The 18,030-nt window shown below is 43.1% G+C and overlaps 1 protein-coding gene across 1 annotated transcript in view; it reads right to left on the reverse strand.

The window, feature by feature from the left end:
* The window catches only part of phldb1b (pleckstrin homology-like domain, family B, member 1b), a 93,766-nt gene extending 75,959 nt beyond the window's left edge, over positions 1 to 17,807 (reverse strand). Inside the window, exon 1 of the mRNA XM_084558701.1 lies at positions 17,531 to 17,807. The gene's annotated coding sequence lies outside the window, so the exon portion shown is untranslated. The remainder of the gene's footprint in view (positions 1 to 17,530) is intronic.
* Positions 17,808 to 18,030: the final 223 nt, after the last annotated feature.

The raw sequence follows: 18,030 nt of genomic DNA on the forward strand, positions 1-18,030 counted from the left end.
GGCCCATGTTTTGGAGGCACAAGGGAGACCTACACAATATTAGGAAGGTGGTCATAATGTTATGTCTGATCTGTGTGTAAGGCAAGGACAATGCAGAATGTCATCAGTGTGTACGATTTGTCTAAAAAAAACATAGTTCTTCGACTAGAACTTGCTAAAATTTGTTAAGCCCAGTACAACTTGATAAGAATCAGCAAAAATAAAAAGCTCTGGGTTGGTTTTGGCCAAAAATAGACCCATAAAGAAGCAAAACTAGAAGTAGTTTGCTAACATTATGAAAGATGGCAATCTTGCCTTTGGAAATGAATAACATTAGCCAGTTTTGCCTGGCTGACCTTTTAAGTGAGCTTGTGAGTACTTGCTGATACTCAGAGCCCTTAAAATACCACAGTGAAGAGTGGAATATTGAATAATTGTTTTCTGCTGTATATTTTGTCTTCCTCTTGGCTGTTAAATTAAACTTTCTATACCCATATTACTCTGAGTATGGGTGTTTGTTCCCACCACATCAAAGCCCCTTTCCCTCACACTGTGGGGGTTATTGTGGAGGAACCCCACAATCCAAAAACCCTCAGTAGATCCACAAAGAACTCTCCATCTGTCTCGGGTTTTTTTTTTTCTTTCTTCTCCTCCCTCTCTTCCTCTCATGCCAGGGCAGAAAGGCTGGCATTGTTTCCTGTTGAGCGGGCATGGATCTGTCCTCACACATGAGGGAATCTTTTTGATGAGGTTGTGAAAGCGAGGGAGCGAGACTCACCGTTTAGTCGGTACGCAAAAATGTAGAGGCAAGCGGGGAGGACTGACGGCCTGCCGATTGGATAGAGAGTAATAAGGAAAACGGGTAAATGAGTAAAATAAGACAATTCAAAGAGGGAAAAAAAGGGAGATGCAACGTAGATGCAGACATGACTCCAAAGTTTGCCGTGGCTCATCCACTGGAGCGCATGCCTACAAATCTTGCTTCGTCATGCATCAAGATGTGGCTTCGGAAAAACAACGGTCACGGTGTTCACCAACATCACTGAAATTTTTATGGCTAGTAGTTGAAGGGCTACGTTGCTTTAAACTAAAGTGATGCAAAGCTTGAAACCAACTCAGTGGACTTTCATCGCTGGACCCTGCTGCTAGTGAATTAGGAACTCATAATGTGACACTCTTGTGCAGCAGCCCTCAGTTCCCTGGGACAAACACGTGATTTTAAAAGGGGGCCCTCTCAGAGACAGCAGAGATAATCAGGAATGTCCAAACAGTGAAAGGGATGGGTCACAACATAATCATCTGAGGAGAGCATCCATCCTCTATTCCCTCTATGTCAGTCTAATATATTGTACAAATCTGCATACCGCATACCGAAAAAATGCTCATTGTCCTCTGGGACGCCACACAGCACGGCAGTGTTCATTTTGACAGCAGCAAAAATATTTGTCGCAAACCTTGTTTGGTTATAATACCATGCCCAACGCTAACTTTGAAAATTAGAACAACAACAAACTGCTGTGATCCCGGTGACAACGTGATCGCCCCCTGGTGGCTGGAGGCCCACTTCATGTTAGCAAATGGCACGGGAGCCAAACCTAAAGTATCTGTAGGCGTACTTTAGTTTTTAGTTCCGCTAATCTTTCGCCACACAGACTGCGAAAAGGTCAGGAGCTTATAGCCAACCTGGACCAGGAAGATTTCCGAGGTCATATCGAGAAGACCTTTTTCATTTCTCACGTTGTCATCACTCATAGCTCCTTCTATTGTAGGGGCCGACTGAGCAGAGGCGTATTCATGCAACTAAATCCTTCACAGGGATCTGGGGGAGCATAAGTTTGTGTTTTGGGAAATTTTAGTCTTGTATCTATGTAGCGTTTCTCTACCTTTAGGTAATTAAAGAGCTTTACAGTCACAATGACACATCTACCCAATCATGTACAGAAGATGTGGGTACTCAAGGTTCAGTGTTTTGCTCTAGGACACTTCACCATGTGCTCCAAGAGCCCAACCAATCAATGGGACAGTTTAGATGCTCAATTCCACGTCTCAACCCAGTCACTACTGTGCAGATTCAGTGTTTTGCAACTTCACAAGTTCTGTTGAAAACAGTCACGCATACGTACTACCCCTGAGGAAAAGCAGAAGCATTGCTTTTTCTTGTATCCCTTTGGTCAAGTACTCTCAGCTGTCAAAAATTAAAGTTTCTGTACGTCTGTATGATCATTTGTGGTCACATTTCACCTCTCACTGTTTGAAGTATAGGAACAAAGTGAGACCCTAAAGGGGCAAATCATGTTTCATTCGTGTCACTTTTTCTACCTACCCGTCTGTAACAGACATTTCAAGTTTGATCATGTGTTCAAACGAATTGGCCTGAGAATAGAAGTCGTCTGTGGCCGCAGGCAAGACGACTTCTATTGGGACGCTTTGTGATGTGCAGGAAACAGTGACGAGAATGTAAATGAATGGAGAGGAAGGAGGCATTAAAGCTGCACAGGTGTGTCGCAAACTTCCTTGTAAACACACCTGGCTGCTTTATGGAGGTCCTACAAGCCTATGTGGGAGTACCGGCGAAGCACCCAAGAGCTTAAGAAACAATAGAAAAAGGCTCTCTTCCAAAAACGCAGATATATAATCTGACTGCTGTGTTTCTTCAGAGCTTTTGTTCTCAAATGGAGTTGGTTCCCCTCCAAAAGGGTCCCTTCTGCTGCCAAAATCTGGCAACCACAACATGTGCTGGCCGTCTCGTTAGCTCAAAAGCAGTGGAAGCTAACGGAGCTCACAGATAATGTCAGGTGTTTCTAATGAAATATGAACTGACACTGTGGAGTATGAGTCAATCCACATAAAATATCAGCAATATAAACTCCAAGACAGCACCTCTGTATCTTAACTGAGTCTAATATAGAGAAAGAAAGAAAAAAAAAAAGTTGGTTGAGCGATGATGTGTCAATTTTATTTTGCCAAGACCTGAACGCCACCGACATCGCCGCCAGAGTTGTTTTAAAATTATAACCGGGAGCGTTTCTGACTCCATGCGAGCCAAGCGAGACCAGATGGAGAAAGGAAGTGAGAGAGGAGAGACAGCAGGATGACAGAGGAGGAATATAAGAGCAGATACTTTCTGTCTTGCTACTATCTCGTCCAGCCAGCTGCCACCGCGCCGCTCTGCTCCCGTCTCGTCAGGTCTGATAGTGGAGCCTGGTGGATAATCCTCCAACTGCAGGGACATCCATCTTTCCATCCCTCTAAGTTTCTTCTCTCTCTCTATCTGTATCACTTTGTTAGTTTCTCTCTTCATGACTCTTCCGCCTTGCCGTTTTCACGTCCTCTAGCCACATTCTCTCCGACCTTTTTGCTTCTTCTCAGAGACAGAGTTTAGTAGTTTATGTCTGCTGCACTTCAGGTTCCCAACAATGGTATATGTACACCCACCAGTCATTCACATCACAGCGTCCTCTGCTCAGAAAACTGACAGCTGAAGATAAATTCTCGCCATGTCAGGCGGTCTGCTGTGTGTACGCTGTTGTGTTGCTTTGTTTTTCTCTCCGTTGGACGCAGCCCAAGCCAAATGACACACTCTGTTTTTAGAAAGGAACCACAGAAATGCATTAAACTTGGGAATCGTGGGAAGAAGGGTGGATCCACTATATGTTCTTTGGCGGCCGAGACAACATTCTCACATTCTGTATATAAACCTGCAAATCACGAGATGTAAATTGTCTAAAACGCTGCTGTTGATGGCACAGACAAGCCCTCAGTAAATTATTTAACAAAAGCGCCTCTCTGTGCTGCATTTACACTCCTCGGCTAAGTGTTGTAAACCAATGGGATGGGATGAGGTAAAGGATTTGGATGCAACATCATAACAGCAATGACAAGATAGTTAAACCATCTGAGAACCACAAGATAAATTATACAAGTCTGCTTTTGCAGAGACACACAGCCAACGAGGCCTTCATCTCAGAGATGAGAGTGGATTTATAGCAGTGAGGAGGAGGAGGCAGATTAGCTCATGCACTACATATATGAAACCACAGTCTGGCCACACCCAGCAGACAGGCTCCCTGAACACGTATGGTTTAGTCATATAACGTCTTCCACCCAAAACATGTTATTTGTCCGTTTGCACATATTGCCAAGCCTGGCTACAGAAAATGCAGCCAAATTTTTCACAAAATAATAAAGAAAGCTGTTTCAGCTACAATAGTATAGACGAGATATTGGGGAAGGTCATTACCAATGTCAGATAAGTATTATTCCTGTATATAATGGTATTATCACAACATTTTCCTGAAGAACTATTAGAAACACTTCACATGTTATGCGCCAACTGATGTTTTGCAGCGCCAGAAATTCCCACCCACTGTCAGTCACTTGAACCATCTCCTTTTAACACAACAAGGATGAGTTCCTCTACTGTCAGAGTTTGTTTGATCCAATACACTTTTCTATAAGGTTTAAAATAAGCCAGTCACCTGAGTGAACATACAGTCCTGCAATATTGCCACTACATGCAAACAAAAGACACTTTACCAGACTTTGATAAAGACTTAAGTGTAGGTCAGTTTTACAAATGTCAGTATTAAAATGGAAGTTGAGGAGAATATGATTTTGTCATGATTGGCCACATTAGGCAGCAAGGCCGAATGGTGGTGCCATAACCAGTTCTTAATACAATACATCCATCAAGTAGTCAACAGTCAAGAGTTGTTTTTACTTGCAAATTGCTGATAGAAGTCCTATCTTCCATCCTCATGCATGGTTTGTTTCTTTTGATTAAGTCCCAAGATGATCTAATGTTGCAAGTTAAAGCTTGCGTGCTGCAAATTTCTTAAAATGTGCCCCTGGTCCTGTTGTGGCCATTCTACTTCTGTCTGACTGGTCCTTCTTTTTAACGACGATCAGTTCCATCAAGTTTCCACTGAGCCCGACTGCACAATATAATGTCTCTGGAATTAGCTTATCTTAAGTGCAATGCAGTGCCTTCAGATGCGGTTGTGTGTACCATGCTCGCTGTTAGCCTCAGTGGCTACTACACAGCTGATTTTACAGAATTTAGTGTGCACAACTTCCCATGTTATATGCTGCCTTCAACGGATGTTGTTTTAACCATGTTCACGAAAAAACTCTGTATAAATGCCCCCCTTCTGCGGTATTCACACGCTCATAAGTGGAACTCTTCAATAAGGTCAGAGTTCACGAGTCATGTACACAACTTCCTGTGTTGTAACCGTAAAATCATGAGTTCCACTTGAAGGCAGTACATACAGCACTATGCTTGTGCTTGTGCTTTTGTTAGTGTTCTTTGAAAAATGTCTTTCAAAATTAAACTGCTCACGAAGTCGGAACAAACAGAACAACATGTCCGAGTAGGAAAAGCACAAAGATGGTATAACAGAGGAGGATACCAGTCTAACATCAAACTCTGTCTTTGGCTGACCGCTGAATGATCCGGCTGTAGACAGGAAAAGGCCTCTCATGATCTACATGAATTTTATGGAATGTTTTAGAGAAGCATCCAGAGACACAGGAAGAAGTCCATCTATGGAAATGTGAAAATAACAAATCATGTACTTTAACTTCTCTCCACTGTGATTTACTACATACTACACAGCAGACTGCATAAGGATCGCTACTCTGCACTCCGGCGGTGGCGTCCAAACCCAAACCTAAACATAGCATTTACAAGCTTTATTCATGTTAGCCCGTGCTGCATAGCTGCGGTTGGTGGCAGAATTGTAAATAAATGCCCGTGGCCGTCTCTCCAGTCAAAACCTTCGTAAGTATGTTACTTAAGAGGTACATGCCCAGACACACAGCGAAGGGCAGAAAAAGATTTTGTGAGAAGCAGCAGCAGCAGCAGCAGCAGGAAGTGTGAGACAGATAAAGGAAGAAGACATACAGGGAGGCTTCTTTCTGCAGTCTGAGTGTCACTATATGTAGACTTCCTGTACAGCTAGACAAGCCAGAGACCATTTCCTGTGAGTGCCACTGGCCAAGGTCAGGGTTAGCCTCTACTGTGGGACAAGGCTGACCTCAAACATGAACACTATGTAAGCCTGTCATAATCATATCTGCTCAGATGACTTTTGAGTTTAATTGTATAAGTTGGAACCAGGGGACAAAGATCTGAAGGTTCCTGAGATGTGCCCCCACCCTGAGTCTCACTTCGTGGGTTCCTCTACCATCATCTATCTACACAACCCCCCCCCCCCCCATGTCTTCCTTTCAATGCTTCATATTCCGTCCCCTCGACCCTTTTCATCCCATCCCCTCTGACCATTTTCATTTCATCCTATCCTCTTTGACCGTTTTCATCCCATCCCCTCAACCCTTATCATCCCATCCCCTCGACCCCTTTCATCCCATCCTCTACGACCCTTTCCATCTCATGCCCTCAACCCTTCTCTTCCCATCCCCTTGACTTTTTTCATCCCATCCCCTCGACCCTTCTCACTCCTCCATCCATTTTTCTCAGTGCCAGTCCACCAAAAACTCGTTTGCATCAAGCCATGGTCTTTGAAAGTTAATTTACAGTATATCCACGCTGTCATTAAAGCCACAGTATTGTGATAATTAGCAAACTTCAGAGGTGCTGGCAGGTACTGTAGATGTTACATTGTTGGATAGCGCCAGGCTAGCTGTACATCAGTGTTTCAGTCTTAAAGCTAAGCTAAAACATGTTGGGTTTTTTTTTAGCCTAAACCACAACACAAGTACTCCTGGCATACCACACCATTTGGATTTCATTATGGGCATGTTTCAACCACTACAGAGAAATTGTGTTATAAACAAACGTGTATTAGAGCTGGTGGGTTTCTGAATCACTGAATTAATGATGAAGGTAAACATTGCAGTAAACAAAAAGCATTAAGTAAGTGGCAAAACCAACTTATGTAACTTTTGCATATTTTGCATGTTTTTGTTCTATTTGGTTGTTGTTCTACATATAAAATTATTTAATTTTGGTTAACTTATAATTGATTTTCACATTTTACATTTTTGTTCCATTTGTGATTGTCTCTCTCTCTGTTATAGACGGGCATCCTGTCCAGGGTGTACCCCGCCTCTCGCCCAATGACAGCTGGGATAGGCTCCAGTCCCTGTCCCCCGCGACCCTCCAGAGGACAAGCGGTTACAGAAAATGAATGAATGAATGAATGTTCCATTTTTTATTTGTGTTTAAGTTGTGTGAGTTTTTGGTCTGTGGAATTTTGAAGTAAACATCTGTAACTTAATAATCCGTATGTGGATCCTTTCCATTGGTACCCTGGGGCCAACAACACTGACTCAAGACTCTGTCCCATAAATTAAAGGATTATCTTATCTTAAGCGAACCAGATCACTTTAGTGAGTGACTCAGAGTATCCCTAGTCCATAAAATTAACCAAATTAACACCACTAATGTGTATGACTACGTCACTCTCTTCTGGCCATCACCACATAAAGTCCTCCAAAAAGATTCGATTGGCCCTATTAAATGACTCCAGACCAAATGTCTGCCAAAAAAAAAAATTGTGGGTGGGTTAAGTCAGGCTGGTTTCCAGGCTAAAACACAACTAAGAGGACAACAAATATTAGACTAAGGGTGCTTTCACACCTATATTTAGCTCCCATTCAGGGAGTAATTCATACAGTATTGCTATAATGCTGCATTTAATGTTGGTTCGGTTTGTTTTCGGGGGCAATCAAGGTGAAGCAACCAAGACAAAGTCCTGACATGCCCTCAACACAGAAAAGCACTGCTTTTCCAAAAACACATCAGGTAAACTTCATGGTCATATAATTATAAGGTATTTCCATGTGTTCACACTCCAAAGGTCCTGCTCCAGGGAGTGACTACTATCATGCTGAGACCATCCTCTCTAACCGGGCTCAGCTTGGCTCATAATGTCATTTGGTTTGGAAACCAGCCTTACAGCTGCCGGTCTTATTCCAAACAGCTTAAGGGTTGAAAATAAATGCTTGAAACTAACTCTGAAGCCACACACAGGACTGTTCACCAAACGAAGGTCATTTGTATTTACTGGTTTGAATAACACATCACAATTTGCTCTGAATGATTTTTTTCCCTGTGATAAAATAAAGCCAAGCCACCACACACATTAAAATGCAAATCTATGCACGGTGTACCCCTCGTGGCCTGATAGCGAGAGTAAACAGATTCATTATTCTGGCATGAAACACTACTCATTGGAGGGAGGCCATTATCAGCAGGAAGCTAAACACACCATCTGTCCTGACGGTGCGTCGTCTCCAGAAACACAGTGGTATGAACACACACATGAATAAGTCTAAACACAAACACACTGGAGAGGTAGGAGATGAGAAGCTAGAGACATGCTACTGAATCCTAGAACTGGGAATAGAGGGAAAGCGGATGAATATGCCTTTCATCTTCCTAAATAACTATCATTTAGCAAACAACTGTTTCAAGGCACAGATACACAAGTGAACAGAGCAAATAGCTCAACGTGAAAACTCAAATGACTATGTGCTGCAGTTTGTGTTTGTCATCAAAGTGTGAAACTGCAGCGCAGCAGTTCTAAGGATCAGAGGGGCCTGTTATTATCAGATTATTGTCTGCAGTGACAGTAGAAATTATACCTCAGGGCATCCGTGAAAGAATACTTGTTGTCACTATCCAAACCACTGTTACCCACCAGAGCAAAGTGGGAACTCTGACTAAGACACCGAGCTGAGCCAGAGAAACTGAGTCATCCTCTGGCTGCTGCGCGACTCGAGTGTAGGAATGGAAACAATTGCAAAATATATTTTTTTACGTTTGAAAAGCACTCTTGTTTCTATTACAACAAATTATATATATTAATAAAAAGATTTATTGCCACTGCACAGCTCAAATTTTAGCTCAGATTTTCCACATTCTGGAGGTGTGGTGTTAAAGGAACATCTGTTAGACCAGGTTGACAAATCAAAACACAGAACCTAGATAAATAACTAAATGACCATAGGGACTGGTTGAATTAAGTGTTAAGGAAGATGATGTGAGGAACAACAGCTGACTACGGTACAAAATGAAGTTGTTTTTTCCTTTGTTGTGTTTCCGTAGACCTTTCCGTAGAAACGTCGGACTACATGACAGTCCACTCAAAAACCCTTCTGTGCTTCTTGAAATATAATTGCCCCAGCTAACTGAACATGCTAACGGCTAACTATTTTTTTTTTAAGAAAGGCATCAATATTTTTATATGAACAGTGGATGAAGTGACTACATGCAATGTGAAAAGTGTTATTTGTTGTTATCGGTTTGTTATCCACTTCTAGCCTGGCGGTTACAGATGTTTAAATTTCATTATGGGGCGTTTCAAGCGGTACAGAGAAAATATACCTCTGCAGCTGGGTATCCCTACAACCAATGATAGCCACTTAGGTGTATACACATTCAACTCCTTGGCACTCAGATGATTATGTCACTTTCTGTTCACCACACCACCAGCTCTTTGGTGGAGCATAATCAGCAAAGTGACTCCAGACCAACTTTCTGTCAAAAACAAATTAGTAGACAGGGGAAGTTTGTCTGGCTTCCAGACTGATTTGCTTGCAGTTCTACAGTTTGTATTATTGTCTTTTAGCACATTGTTTTGGTTTTATGGTCTGCAAGTGTACCATTTTGTTCAGCACTTTCATAAGCGCTGTTGATGGAAAGCAGGTACCAAACAAAGAGAGGCAGTGAAGAGGAGCACTTTGCTAAAGAGTCAAATATTTCAAAGAAAGAAAACAGAACAAGAGACAGTTTTAGCTTTACATTCACCAGGTGTGCAGCCATTTCTCTGTTTAAAATGTGATGTTGCTCCAGGTGGAGATCTCTTTCCCTACGATTTGAGAATTTTGATGTGTCTAAATACGTACCTGCTTGATAAACCCAGACCCATGTTGATGCAGGCTCTGGACAGTGCCTAACATTAAATAAATTAAACACCTGGAGTGGAGCAGAGCACCATTTTTCTTCCTCCACCTTTCATCACCTGCAGCAGGGGGACTATAGGGAATCGGCGTGAGTGAGTGACAGGGAATGTGGTATTCCATTGCTCAGTGGCTCCGTTGACTTTTGGCTCAGCGTCTCCCAAAGACACAGAGCTGGACAGGCATTCCAGCCTTGGAGGGACAAAGAGACTCTTTCAACAGCAGTAATCCTCTGGAGGAGGAGGAGTGGGAATGCTGCTGGCCTGTTGCTTCTTACGAGACCACACTAAGGTTCATGTACACACTGCATGACTACACACAAAAGAAGCGGGACCATATATTTATGAGGGGTAACCCGATATGTGAAACTGATGTAGATTTATACGCTGGTCCCAAAATGATCCAATCTGAGTTTAATATTAGACGTTATATTACAATAACACACCTTGAATGCATTTTTGTTTAACAATCAAAGATATTAATTGGAAAACTTAAAATTCACTGATAGTTATTTCTGTAACTTTTAACCTCGTCGCATGGATTGTCAAAGGGAGTTTGGTGCAGTTCTCATTTACAGCATGTCACCCATCTCCATGAGTAAACTGCATGTGCTGATGATCTTAGTATTTCCCCTGTGGCCCCTAACTTCACTGATTGCTACGAAGGCCCCGTATCACTTGTATCAGGCAATTTAACCTCTACAGCTCTTCATATAAACAGATCCACATGTGAAAACGTTCACACTTAAGCCATTACTAGGCCTAAACCATAATTTTAAAGGGTCACTAGTCAAACAGATTGGCACAGGGGGGCAGATGGATGGGTCAACAAAACATTTCCTATTTCAAACCGATGGGCAACATTAATCACGTGTTCATCTGTGTAAACCATAAGCTTTCCCTAAGGATGTTTTGGGCCAAATCCTTGTAAAAAAGTGAAAAATATCAGTGCCATACTCCCCATTGTCAGTAGTTCTTGTTAACTGCAGGGTAAGGACAAGCAATCTCTTTTATTGTAGACCGGGGCACTTTTTGTCCTAACGTGCAATCAGTTTCCATATGCAGGGACTAGCTGACATGTCAACAAACATGGGGCATCCCAGGTCAACGAGGCAGTGCTGCCGTATGTGAAACTACTTAGTTTTGTTGCTTATCTGAGTTAGCAAGAAGAAGTTAGGGTGTGGACGCGCTGTATGAACTGCATTAACATGGATATTAGAGCAAAACGCAAGTCTGACCATCTCCAGATATGATCTGGATGGGTTTGACTTCACTCTGATCTCAGTGTGTTGCAGTGCATGCATTTACACAAATCCAGATGACTCAGTCTGGATACAGATCAGCTGTTAAAATGACACCTGCTAAATGTAAACTGTTTGTATAATGTGATAATGTGTTGGCTAACTAGTCACAAAGCAAATAAAGACATTTCCAAAGTCTTATGCGACTCTAAGCAACATTTATTTGACAGCTATTACTTTGTAGGGAAAAAGCATCCAATAAATTTGAAACAAGAAGCACTGTTACAGATTAAGATTCCTATCTTAAAATGACCTTAACCTGCTTCCACAGTAATTCATAAGTAATCAAATAACACTTTACAATACTCTAGGCGTCTCTGTTATGATACACAAGCTTTGAATCGGAGGAGAATCTATTATCATTTGTGCACAACATTCCTGGATATAAACTACATGGTATCCCCAAAATGACTGACAAGCACTCATAAAGGTTAATATATACACCGGCTAACTAATTTGTAATCTACAGACACCACCTGAATACATCTTGGTAGAACAAGTTCAAACATTTGTCACCAAAACAAACACGACAGCATGCTTCTCTCCTGCTGTCAGTCAGCTTTACCTCCACCGGCCTCTGAACACACACATACTGTACATTCAAAGTGTCACTCACCCTCCCACTCTCTCTCGTCTTTGCTGCTCTCCTCCTCAACTGTCAGCTCATTCAAAAGTACGCTCTAAAAATCCATGCCGTGCCCATATTTCGCTCCTCAAGTCCACCCAGCTCCGTCTGACCTGTGAACACTGAACATTGTTGGTGGTAAACTATGAAAGAAGGGAGTGACGCTGGACGGGTGGAGGCTGGGGAGACGAGAGAGGGGAAATGAAGGAGGGGGGAGAGGAGGGGAGGGGAGGCCTGGGAGGCAGCGTGGGATATCCCTTTGAGTCATGGAAACTGATCCAAAGAGCAGACAAGCTCAGAGACGGCCAAACAGCCAAACAGCCCTCTGTGTCTCTTTGTATTGTCCTGTCATTCAGACCCCATTACACTGTGAAGACATTCACCAGCCTCTGGAAACATTCGCCGCACTTCCTTATGGTTCAGTCATGGAAAACATGCATAATGTCACTGGTGAATAGACGCACTCTCTGTGTTCACCTCTCTGTCATGTTAATACGATGCACAAATTAATTTCATCTGTTTCTGCTTGTCTTCGTGTTTTCCGATATTTGGTTTAAACACATGATTTTACTTTTTTTTTTTTCAATAATATCCTGCTACATGAACTAACAGGATTGTAAATACAGATGGATTGTATTTATTGTAAATGTCCAATGTTCTTTAACCCATTTCTACTATTTATATCCTGTTTATCCTTCACTAAACTTCCAATATGTCAGCAGGAATAATCAGTGTTTCATCAAATTCAAGACACACCCCGTGACATCAAAGTGCACCATTGTTCTCCCTTAATTTGTTGTCCAAATAGGCCAGGTGAAGGAGAGAAGAAGCAGCCAAAAACGCCATGAGCTCATCCTTTAACAGTCTGCTGCCTCTGCCAAAAATCCTTTGTTACCATAGCAACTCCCTGGAGAAAACTCTGTGATGTGTGTGTGTGTGTGTATTTTTTATTTATTAATTTATTTTTGCTGGATGCTTGTTCATGTTAAGGTGCAGCACATTCCTCTCAGCTGGCTAGACCTAATGAATAATGGTGGTATAAGCCAACAATGTCTCAGACGCTCTTCATATCTGAGAGAGAGAGAGAGAGACAGAGAGAGAGAGAGAGAGAGGAGGGGAATGAGACTGAGCCCAAGTGTAGTGAGGTGAGCGGTCTGCAAATGATTGTGTCTTCGCTTTGAGAGCAAACGCTGCCCTGAAGGCATGCGCCACATGAAAGACAAACGACAATGAAGGGAGGAAGGGATGAGGAGGAAAAGAAAGAAATGAATCTGCAGAGGTCACATCCCAGACTGAAGATGACATGCATTCAGACTGGCTGCCTGTTTCTGTTCCTGTGTGTGTGTGTGTGTGTGTGACATGCTGCAGCTGTTGGGGAGACAGCAGCTTGTACAGCTGTTTGTGCGAATAACGAAGTGGACTGGGCAATATGTAGCCCTAATCTGAACTACAGTAACCTCTGCTGCAATTACTTCTCCTTTTTCACCACCACCATTGTAGATTTCATACAAATCAGACCCGTGGTGGACCAGATCTTAAAGCATTGTTCCAGTTTATTACAACTTGGGTCTGATTTTGGCAGCTTTGGCTGTGATTTCTGTCATTCATGCTAACATAGTACTCAACAAGTAACAGATGAAAACTGAGGACACAGTTAGATAGCTGCAAAAAAACAAGGTCAGATGCAGCATGAAACCTAGAATAAATGGCCAGATCATTAGACAGGTTGGTCTTTGAATGAATATGTGCTACATACTGTTTGTTCTGACTGCATCTTCCAATCTTTAATTCACCAGACTGTAGGGATGTTACCGATCAGTTCACAAGATGATCTGGACACAAACCCCACGCAGTTTACACAAAGCGACGAACCGCATCTGCAATGATACGACCCAGAACGAAGGCTGCAACACGAGACATAGCGACAGAGTTGCAAAAATAAATAGGTTGTTTCATTTAAACAAGCTGACGGGTGAGACATGGTGAGCCTCTGCAGCTGAACAGTGGTGTCTTCCTCTAGGCCTCTCCAGCCATGCCTTTATCCACACCTCTTCAGATGAGTGGGGTAATTATGCCCATGCACCACCCAAAAGACCCTTGCACTGCCGCTGCAGGGCCGGCGTTGGTTGCAGATGTACGTAACAGCAACGCTCCCTGCTCTGAGTATAGACACATTTCAGTGGTGGCAGTAAATATTGAAAGGTTATCTGGATTAAAAATGTTGCCACAACAATATTTGTGGACAAACTGGTCAGACTTTGTTTGAGCCGCGGGTTGTGTCCAACACATGTGACCAGACTTTTGACTTGTATTTCCTCCAGTAAAGTTGTGCAGCTGCTTGCTGTGTGTAACAGTTTTATGGATTTTATTGGGCATATTGGGCAGTTTGTTATAACGTCCTAACTTTATTCATGCATCATTTGTAATAGCAAAGTTTCAAATTGCTTTGCATGGTTGAACCATGGAAAATTAAATGTAATGCAGCAAAACAAATTCAAATTCATTCTAACTGACAAGTTGTTTAAATCCTACTGCACATGTCCATGCATTGTTCATATTATTAATAGTATAAACTGGTGAGTGTACCAATGTGTGTGACTGTAGCTGTAGTGTTCCCAAACTACTGGCAATTATACAGGAAAACTCCTTACTGCATCGTCCACCTTTATTTTCCAGCTTGTAAAATTTACTTTACTGGATTGAATGGACGTCCATCAGTTAGTCATCCCAGTAAAATCCCAGTCAGTATTACCCACCCACTACCGTTTTCACATTAAGGTCAATCAGAACTCAGACTGCTTCACAGCCTCTGATGCAGACATGTCAAGATGCTCTGACGTCTCCATACTCCACGTTTACAACCAACAGCTTTCGCTAATTTCCCCCATAAATTCCCAGCTCACATCCCAGCAGCCGTCCAACTAAGCAGCAATGACGCGCCGACATTAAAGATTACTACAGTCCTCTGGCGGTGAATGTCCAGCAAGGTCGGTAACTGTCTCGATCGCATTCAAGGTCATCAGTATCTCTGACAACAGAAGTAGAGCACCCAGAGGACCCAAGAGGAGGCATTAAGAGCCGGCGCAGTAGGAGAATGGAACTGGGTGGGTGTTTGGGGGTGGGGTAGGGGTAGGGGTGGCAGATAAAGTGCCTCTGTGCTGGCCTGATTATTCTCTCAATAGAATGAGCTCACATAACAAAGGATTTATTATCACTAGCTGGAGAGTTGCTGCAGTCTGGGAACTCAGCGCAGCCGTTTTCTCTGCCAGCCGCCCGAAAAATGTGGCCCAGCTCTGCTTTGGTCAGGAGGTTCAAACAACAGCCAACCCTCTCTCTCTCTCTCTCTCTCTGTCTCTCTATTGGCCCATAAAGCACCCAGTGTTTCAGGAGAGTGGGAAGACCAGGATACTAACGTGGCAGCCAGAGACTCTGTCCTCTCACAGGCCCAGTCTTCACTGTCCTCCTCTCCATCTCTGACCTATAGCATTACCTGATCTAGTATGACTGGTATTTTATACTGGCTAATGTAAGATAGTGTTAGCACCACATATGGAATTATGTTGTAAACAAAAAAAAAGTGTGAAATAACTCCAAATATGATTCATATTTTAGATTCTTCAAAATAGCCACCCTTTGCTTTGATTACTGCTTTTCACACTCTTGGCATTCTCTCGATGAGCCTCATGAGGTAGTCACCTGAAATGGTTTTCCAACAGTCTTGAATGAGTTCCCAGAGATGCTGGGCACTTGTTTCCCCTTTCGCCTTCACTCTGCGGTCCATCTCATCCCAAACCATCTCGACTGGGTTTAGGTCAGATGACTGTGGAGGCCAGGTCATCCGGCACAGTACTCCACCACTCTCCTTCTTGGTCAAATAGCCCTTACATAGCCTGGAGGTGTGTTTGGGGTCATTTTCCTGTTGAAAAATAAATGATGGAACGCAAACCAGATGGGATAGCATGTCGCTGCAGGATGCTGTAGTAGCCATGTTGGTTGAGTGTGCCTTCAGTTTTTGAATAAATCCCCAACAGCTCATATCTCCTCCTCCAAGCTTCACGGTTGGAACCATGCATGTAGAGACCATCCGTTCACCTTTTCTGCGTCGCACAAAGACATGGCGGTTGGAACCAAAGATCTCAAATTTGGGCTCTAATCTGGGCTCTAATCTGAGGTGCTGTGAACTTGCAATTTATGAGGCTGGTGACTCGGATGAACTTATCCTCAGCAGCAGAGGTGACTCTTGGTCTTCCTTTCCCGGGGCGGTTCTCATGTGAGTCAGTTCTGCCGTAGCGCTTGATGGTTTTTACAACTGCACTTGGGGAAACATTCAAAGTTTTTGCAATGTTCCGGTCAAATTCCCTGTATGTGCACATACTTGGTCATTCTGATTCTGACTGACTGACCTTCAGTTCCTAAAGTAATGATGGACTGTTGTTTCTCTTTACTTAGCTGATTGGTTCTTGCCATAATATGAATTCAAACAGCTGTCAAACAGGGCTGTCAGCTGTGTACCAACCTGACTTCTGCACAACACAACTGATGGTCCCAACCCCATTAAGAAGGCAAGAAATTCCACAAATGAACCCTGACAAGGCACACCTGTGAAGTGAAAACCATTTCAGGGGACTACATCATGAAGCTCATTGAGAGAAGTCCAAGGGTTTGCAGCGCTGTCAACAAAGCACTACTACTACTACTACTACTCTGAGGACTCTCAAATATGAATCAGCCGGAAATACTAAAGCGGAAACATACAACTACCAAGCGGACCAATCACGGCTCCTGCGGTCTGCGTCTCCGTGACGCCTAGTTACATTTCTGGGGAGGTACACGTCAGGCTACGGCGCTAGGGTCTGAGTAGAAGCTGTGTATGGTCTGGTCGCCGCAGCCAAGGCGTCAAATTGGCGCAGAAGCATAAACCGCCTATTAGGTTTAACAGTGAGCAGCCTTCACCTGCCCAGCTTGGCCTGGATTGTTGTGTCTGCACAACTGATAAACCAAGGACACATTCACCCACACAGAAAAATATTTGTTACTGTCAGAGTTGCAGCGGCCAGCAGGTTCATATTTTGTGCTAAAGTGAGTGTTTTTCTTTGATTATCACAGTAAAATCCCTCATGGCTCTCTTCCAGTCCAAACTACCAGCAACACACTTTAGAAAACCCTTGGGGAATTACATCATTTATTTTATATAGTGTATGTGATCATTTATTTTTGTCACTGATAGTAATGGTCAGTGTAAGCAACTGGAAAATGTAACCAAATGTCGTCTAGCTTTGCCAAGTAAACATTAAAAACCCCTTACGCAAGAAATTCCTGTTAAAAAGTCATTCCTGTATGTTATTAGTCAACGCTGCTCAGTGAAAAATAAGTTTCAACATTACAAGTCATCACTTATTGTAACAATGTGAGTGCAGGATTATCGACAAATGTTTCCAGAATAACGTCTTGTTTTCATGATCAGATTAGATCAGATTCCACATTGTGAAATCACAGCATCTAATGAGGCACATCCAAATAAAGAAATATAATCTTTCTCTGCTTTTAAATCAGATTCTTCTCCAAATGTTGCAGTGGCTTGATGAGCAAACCTGCCAGCTGCCTTTACACCTGGACCATTTCCACACACACACACACACACTATTTCCCTTTAACACAATATTAATGATGATATTGAATTTCTGAAAGGACTCCTTTACCTGATGGAGGTGTCGTGGGCGTGTGCGGCAGGGCGGTCCAGTAAAACCCCAGGACTAAACACACACACTGCTGCGTCTGCTCATAAAGACAACACGGGGCTGCTGCTGCTTCTGCTGGTGGTGGTTCCCAAAATTCAAAAGACACAAAGAAGAAGAGCAAAAAGAAGAACAAACTCTGACTGGGATCCAAAGAGGAAGCGTCTCTCTCTGTTCTCTCACCCTCCTTTTGTCGGGGTCTCTCTCACTCACTGCCTCTCCTCGATGCACACACACACACACACACACTCTGTCTCTCACTATCATAACACACACTGGGCTAAAGCCATGTGGCCGACACTCTGCTGACACACACTGTCTGGCTGCTGCTGCTGGTCCCCTCCCTCTCACTCTCTCTTGAATCAGATGCTCGCTCTTCCCTTCTCTCTCTCTCTCTCTCTCTCTCTCTGCCTTACCCACACACACACACTCTACTTGAACACATGTACCCTCACCCTCCCTGC

Source organism: Chelon labrosus (assembly GCF_963514085.1).
Source record: "Chelon labrosus genome assembly, chromosome: 13".
Classification (NCBI taxonomy): Eukaryota; Metazoa; Chordata; class Actinopteri; order Mugiliformes; family Mugilidae; genus Chelon; species Chelon labrosus.